Source organism: Cavia porcellus, unplaced genomic scaffold (assembly GCF_034190915.1).
Source record: "Cavia porcellus strain 051 isolate PalLab524CR breed Dunkin Hartley unplaced genomic scaffold, mCavPor4.1 scaffold_17, whole genome shotgun sequence".
NCBI lineage: Eukaryota > Metazoa > Chordata > Mammalia > Rodentia > Caviidae > Cavia > Cavia porcellus.
The window spans coordinates 52,521,639-52,529,092 of NW_026947500.1; the positions used below are offsets into that span (position 1 = coordinate 52,521,639).

Sequence of the window (7,454 nt, forward strand, 5' to 3'; positions counted from 1 at the left end):
CCAGAGGTGGAACCAGGATGTGATGTAATGGCAGAAAAAATGCATGTCTCTCTCTCTTGCCAGTTTCTGCCTTGCTGTTTATGGTCACCATGAACTGCAGCCTCACCATGCCACTCTGCTTTGGAGCCAACTGAGTTTATAGACTAAAATCTCCAAAAACTATGAAAAATAAACTTTCCTTTCCCAACTTTGGGCATCAGGTATTTTGTCTCAGTGATGAGTAAAAAATGACTAAGACAGCATACATTATTGACTTTTGAATTTTGAACCTTGAATTCTTAACATAAATTCCCATTAGTTATGATTAGCTATTGTTTTTAAATGTGGTATTTATCTTCCTAGTATTTTGTTAGTATTTTTGCTTCTGTGTTGTTGATGGATATATCCTGTGTTTTTCTTAAAAAATTATTTCCAGTTTTGCTATCAGGGAAATTCTGGTCTCATAGAATGAACTGGGTAATGTTCCCTTCTTTGTCCTCTTCTCAAAGAGTACATTGATTTTTTTTTTAATCACCCATGTGGTAGAAATTGGTAATGAAGTCACCTGGATAGCAGTTTTCTTCTAGGAGTGTTTTAAGTTACAGATACAGGACAACTTAGATTGTAAATTTTTCTTTAATGACTTTTCATCATATGTGTTTTTCACAGAATAATTTTTGAAATTTATAAGCATGGTGTTGTTAAGAACATGTTTATTAGGTTTATAATCTTCATTGAGCTAATGGTGATGTCTCATCCTCTATTCTTAATATTAGTCACCTGTGACTTTTCTTTTTCTGGTCACTTTGATCATAGTGTTTTCAACATTACTGAGCTTTCCCAAGAATCAGATTTTGGATGAATACATGATACATAGAATTTTGCTATTATTTTATTGTGTTCTCATTGACTACTTTCTCCTCCTCCTCCCCTTCCTCTTCTTCCTCCTCCTCCTGCTTCTCATTCTTCTGTTTCCTTCATTCCACTCACTAAGAGGTTAATTTGTACTCATTTTCTAGTTTCTAGGATGAAAACTTAAATCTTTTGAGATGAGATCATTCTTAATTTTTTGTACTAAGCAGTTAATGTATATTTTCTAGCTGTCGAGGATTTACCTGCCTTCACAAATTATCCTATGCTGCACCTTCATTTTCATTTATTTAAAATACTCAAATTTGCCTTGTAAACTTGTAGGACGGTTCGTTTAGAAGTGTGCTTATATCATTTGAAGAAATTTAGGAAGCTTCCAGATAGCATTTAAATTTTAATTCCATTGTTATTAAGAACATGTTTAAAGTGATTATAATCATTTTAAAATGCTCAAAATGTATGATTTATCCCTTAAGCATATGAACAGCACATATATTCTGGTATTATGAGGGAGATACTCAAATGTCAGTTTAAGGTGTCACCTTTCTTTGTTCAGGACTTTTAAATATATATACATACACATTTCCTGTTGATTCTATAAATTACTGTAAGAAGAATTATACTGGTGAGTTTCTCCATTCTTTGTTTTTTCTTTCAGTTGTACTAGCTTTTGTTTCTTGAATTTTCAATCTTTGTGGCTAAGTAGAGAAGTGCGTCTGTGTACAAGATTATTGGTCTCATTCTAAGGCACATAATTTTACTCATCCAGATCTACACCCAATAATTTGCTATTTGACAAAACACAGACTGATTTCATCTTTCTATCCAGGAGGAACACATTAATGGCTATTTAGGAAAATGAATTAAACATGAATGTGTTAGTTTTAGTAAACTTTTCAACTCTGAAAATCTTTAAGATTCATATCACACATTCTTAGATAAGTAGAAAGGAATGTATTGAGTCACCACACACCAAAGCTCAGACAAGTTTAGGGTCAGCATATTGGCTATGGTCCTGATTATAGAACTGATAGGTATCATGCACATTTCTTGAATCAAGGTGATGTGAGTTAAATTAGATGCCACACAGAGAGCATCTACAGCACAGAACACATAGTTGCTGAATGCTTTCTTCCCCAACTTCTTTTATAGGCATATAGTGGTCCTTTTTTTCTCTTGTGTGTGTTCCACTCTTACCTTTATGGCTTCAGGCAGGTTCTTCACTAAAGATTTATCTAGCATCTGTAGCATTTGTGGACTTTGCACATGGAACATCTTGGTAGGTAACTTAACCTAAAGAGACAAGCAAAAAACATCAAAGAATGGGAATTGTGAGAAGTTGTGCAAATACAATAAACAGTTCTGGTTAACAGTCTGGGCAATGGTCCTGCTGTTTCGTGGATGGCCCACGCACTAAACTTCTTACCTAAAGAAAGAATAGGTTGAGGCAGAGGAGGGATTCTCTGTGAAATCAACACCAACATCTTTCTTAACTTTCAAAACTATTTCTGTAATTTTTCTTTTCACCTTTTATTTTAACACACAGAATTCAACAAGTTACACCAGGATTAATGAATCTATTATCAAAGAATGCATGACCATTGTTTCAGTTTCCATCCATGTCCAGGCAGCTCTGCCACTCTATGACCCCCAGCTTCCAACTCAACTCTCTGATGCCTTGGTTCCTCATCTAAAAATGGCAGTAAATTCTCACTTGGTTCACAGAGTGAGTGAGACAAGGCAATAAGTCAGTGCATGTAAAGCTGAGCATCAAGATAGAGCGAGCGCTCATGGTTAGGAGGACTAGTGGTCTTCTTTCCATCACTAACCATTTTACTTGCAGATATCGATAGGGTATAGTGTGATAGCTCCGTCCACACATACAGTGCAGGAGAAGAAATCAATGGTTATAATTCCCATTTGTCTTCAGCACAAGCAAAGGTCAGCCCTCACTGTCATCTAAAGGAGTGTACTTAATGGTTTTTTCTGATTAACCAACCACTGGTGAATTTCAGATCAACTGGAAAACATTAAAGGCACATGACTAATGCAAATAGGCACACGGTGCTTCAGACAGCTAGGTTTCAGACCACAGCAGTGTGCCTAGCTTGCACAATACTCAGTTTGTGCCAACCAGCTGAACTGTTACTGCCGTTAGTGTTGATATCAATGACAAAAGAAGAAAGAAATTTCAATAACTTTTCCTCTGAGTCTTTACATAGAATGCAAAATGATTCTGTGGTGTAATTCAAATTTGAAAAAAAACACAATCAAAGAAAATATTTGATTATTAGTAAGGTATGCTTATATTTACACTTCCATTATATGTGTATGCATATATTATATTATTTTTCAAAGATGCCACTATTATTTTTATTTAGAAAGTCTTCTGGATTTACCAGGCTTGGAAATCTGTAATTTAAATAGTTCTGTGTATTTCTGTTCTACTGTCACTCGTCTTTGAGGCATAATACACGCTCAGTAAATTTAAATTTGTGTATGGTTTCATGCATATTGATAGCTGTACTTACTGGCAATACTAGTATCCTAACATGGAGGCACCCCCTTCTAACAAACCCCTAAAGAACTTTCCTGCCCTTTCACCATCGACTCCTTTTTCTTCCTCTTATTCTGAGCCCAAAGTAATCATTAACTTGCTTTTGACTCTACAATTTTCCTTCGACAAAATGTCAAAAATCTCAAATTGTTTATTATGTAGCCTTTTCAGACTAGCATCTTTTATTTATATCTTAGTCATTGAATTTTTCAATAGAACCATCTTTTTATTGCTGGATAATATTCCATTATAGGCATTGTGTGAATGGATCAGCTTTTTATCTATTAATGTGTTGAAGGACACTTGGTTGTCTGTAGATTTGGCCAATTATCAATGTTATTATAAAGACTAACGTACTAATGTATGTATGCATTTATGAGTTTATTCCCCTCTGAGAATATATTTAGAGCTGTGTGGTAACTGAATGTGTAACATGATAAAAAACTGCCTTACTCTCCTCCAAAGTGAATGTGCTATTCCACATTTTCACTGTAATGCATGCAAGTCCCATGTGTTTCCAATGGTCTCACACACTTCTGTAGACAAAGTTTTTCTATGCAGCCACAGTTAGGTGTCATTGGTATACTGGATGAAATTCTCAACAATACCCTTGAATAAGAATTTCAGAAGATTCACAGAGCTTATTCTCAAAAGGTAAAGACCAATGTGGAACTCAGCAGATGCAGTTCTCTGAGGAACACAGAGCATTGAACTCTGCTCCATCCCTGTGAGTCAGCAAGATAGGAATGATCCGGAAAGCCTGCCTGCCCCATCTCGTTCTGGAAACAGGTTACTGCAACAATCCATCATTCCTCACCTGAGACAGGACTCCCACATGTCCTTTTTGGTTACCCAGGACCTGGCCAAATATGGACCTACAAACCTTCATTCTTTGCTCCATAAATGATGAGCTAAACTGTTCATCCCCATTCATAAATATGGAAGTATTTGTTAAGAAGGTTCTTCTTGTTAGATATGAGTGGTGACTAGGCACAAATTGAGGTTATGCAAAACCGTGTTAGGGCAAAGCCACCTTTCACCTAACTTGTTTACTCACTGCTACCTTCTATCTGCCTCTTAGTTATTGTTTTGTTATGATCCTGAGACTGTTGCAGGGGATCGAATTTGGCTTGTTGATGTCAGGGTGCTAACTCCAGCTGGCTCCTTCTAGGGTCACTGGCCTTCCCAAGGCTCTTTTTGTATGTTCAAGACCTTTCCACTATTACATCATTAGTGTGACCTTTCTGGAACACTGATTGTGCAATGATCTAACAGAATCTGAACTAGCCATAATGTTGCTGGTAGTTCTTGATTTCTATTGCTTCTAAATTACCAACATTCATGCAACTTTTGGATCTTGTTGCTTCAAAATTCTAGGGAATGGCTGGACTGGGAAGCATGATTTTTCCCAAAACAATCTCTGTAATGGGATATCTACTTCAGCATCTTGGAGGTGTCTTTATTTATATCCTACCTTCAAGAAACTCACAAAGCTTAGTTTTTATTTGCCTTACAAAGCCTTCCACACATAGTGGATTTTCCTCAGTTTCCTCTCTCTGAGGTGTGATACCCTAACAGAATCAAGCACATTCTTTGCTCTGCTAGGATTATGTATGTATTTTAACCACAAAACTGGAACAATGGATTATACTTGGTCTTCTAGTTTGTCAGTTCCTCAGGACAAGCCCTCAAGGTGTATTCTTCTTTCTCAAAAATTATTGCAGTTTCTGATACACTTGAAAGACTCATGACATGTCCATTTAATGATGTACTGTTTGAAGAATGTGTATCAAGATAGCTATTTATTTAGTCCTTTTGCTTGTGGAATGTAAAGAATCGCCTATTCATTCAAGAAATAAGCCATTCTCTGAGTATCTGTGCCCTCTCTGAATTTGTATGTTGAAATCCAGACCCCCATGGTGATGCAGGCTTAGGGATTAGATCGTAAGGACACTGTGTCCACCAAACGAGAATGCAGAAGAAAGTATTACCATTAATCAGCAAACAGCCCTCTCCAGACACTGACACTGTAGGAATACATTTCTGCTGTTCACAAACCACACCATTGAAGACACTGGATTCCAGCAGCCCAATAATCTGGATTAACTGTATACTGAAGGCCAACTATTAGTGTGGTTATTGTCAGATACTTTATTGAGATAAAGCCCAGAGCAGAACAAAGTTTTAGAAAGAATCCAGACAGAAGTGTAAGATGTGTGAAGGCTAATTGGATGTTATTTCTAGAAGCATCTCAGAACATTACATGAAAATAAGAAGCAAGGTGGAATTTGAAGACTCCATATGGAAGCAATAGTATCCAAGTACTGCTAGGTATAAAGGGGACTGCAGTCGGAGCACAACTGCACAGGCACCCAGAGAACACAGTTCTGCTGCTCTGCTGCTACAGCTGCCTGGACAGAACAACCCTGGGGAGTCGGCCCATACTGGAGAGTTAACAGCATTCACCATGTACAAAGGCCAAGGCAGGGAACTTTGGAACTTCTGACTAAGCCATGCCAGTGCTCAGCCAAAAACAAAATGCCTATGAGGAAAATACTCCTGGGAAGAACTGTGCTGAGCATAGCTACTCATCATATTTGTGCACATTTTTATATACCACATATACGAAACTCAGAAGGAAGCATATTGTAAACCTCATGATAGATGACTTTTTAAATATTTAAATGATTCATCACCTTTGTATTTTAGCCTCTGTGCTAGAATCTGCTTAGACTTTTCATGGTCAAATAGGTTACATAATTTCCCTGGTCATTAGTTATCCAAGCTGACTACTTTCAAATGTTTCCAGAGAATTACACAAGAAAATATCTACATACAGGACAAAATCTGCACAGTCTATGTAACTCTCTGTCAAATATCACCTGAAGCAGAATGCTTCTTGCCAGGGGTTACTACATTTTCCATCACTCACCTCCAAGTGCACACACTAGAATCTCTTCATATTTATTTACTGATCCATAATAAAACTGAACTTTACTCAGCCAAGAATTTCTCTCAGACCTACCACACTACCCCACATATGGTCATTATCTGATGTTTTTTATTTTGCTTTTATTTTTAAATTTTAAAGAAAAAAAGATAAACATAACAATGAAACACAGCTTTAAATAGGTTAGTAGGACAGTTGCAGTAATTAATACATTGCATATGGTTATCTTCGTACTAAGTATTCAGAGTAAAAAATATAGGCAAGATTGCCTGCCTCACCAAACAATATGAGCACAAGATTTTCTTTTCAGTGAAATAAAGGAGCTAGTTGTATAACTGTTTTATCTTGTATACACATATATGTTCTTTTCTTTTTTCCTTTCTTCCTTTCCCTTTTCACGGTTTGATCTAGATTTTCAAATCAAGTGAACTTCCTTTCCTCCTAATTCTCAACACAAGGAAGCCCAGAAACACTTATCCACATTTCTCAGAAGTATTTTGAATTGTTCCGCTTTGCTAGGGAGGCAACAAAAATGAGTGTCCCCAGACTATCTATAGGTCTGTGTTCTCACCTGCAAACTGTCTTCTTTGTCTCTACAGATGTCTCTAGGTCAAGAGGCAGGAGGTTCTCCCAGATGATTAATAAAAAAGTTCTGAGAATACAAATTTTGAAAGATGTCCTTTGATTTCCTATAAAGGTGTCCGCTGATTTCACAGAAAGTGCTGAGCTGAAGTTCCTAGTGGAATACACCCACAGAGATGTGCCACATGGGTATAGACTCAAGCTCCTCCCTCAGAGTTCTACATGGAGGGATGTGGCTTTGCAAGTGATGTCTCAACAAAAAGCATTCATTCTTCGGTCCTTTCACAGAGACTCTGGCCTTCTTCAGCCACTCTGAGCTACTCCTAGGAGGTTAATGTGTAAATGAGTCCCTTCCTACCACTTGATACCTTCTGTGAAGCAAGAGCTGACTGCTATTCTTATTAGATATTTAGAATCAAACTTTTTTCTCAAATATTAGTAATATTTGTCTGAAGAGACTTACAAATATAGATGCTAACTTTTGAAATGTGCTTAGGGAATTCCATATAAAACAAG

The 7,454-nt window shown here is 36.9% G+C and overlaps 1 pseudogene; it reads right to left on the reverse strand.

The window, feature by feature from the left end:
- LOC134470976 (glycine N-phenylacetyltransferase-like) overlaps positions 1-7,217 on the reverse strand; it is a 29,589-nt pseudogene extending 22,372 nt beyond the window's left edge.
- Positions 7,218-7,454: the final 237 nt, after the last annotated feature.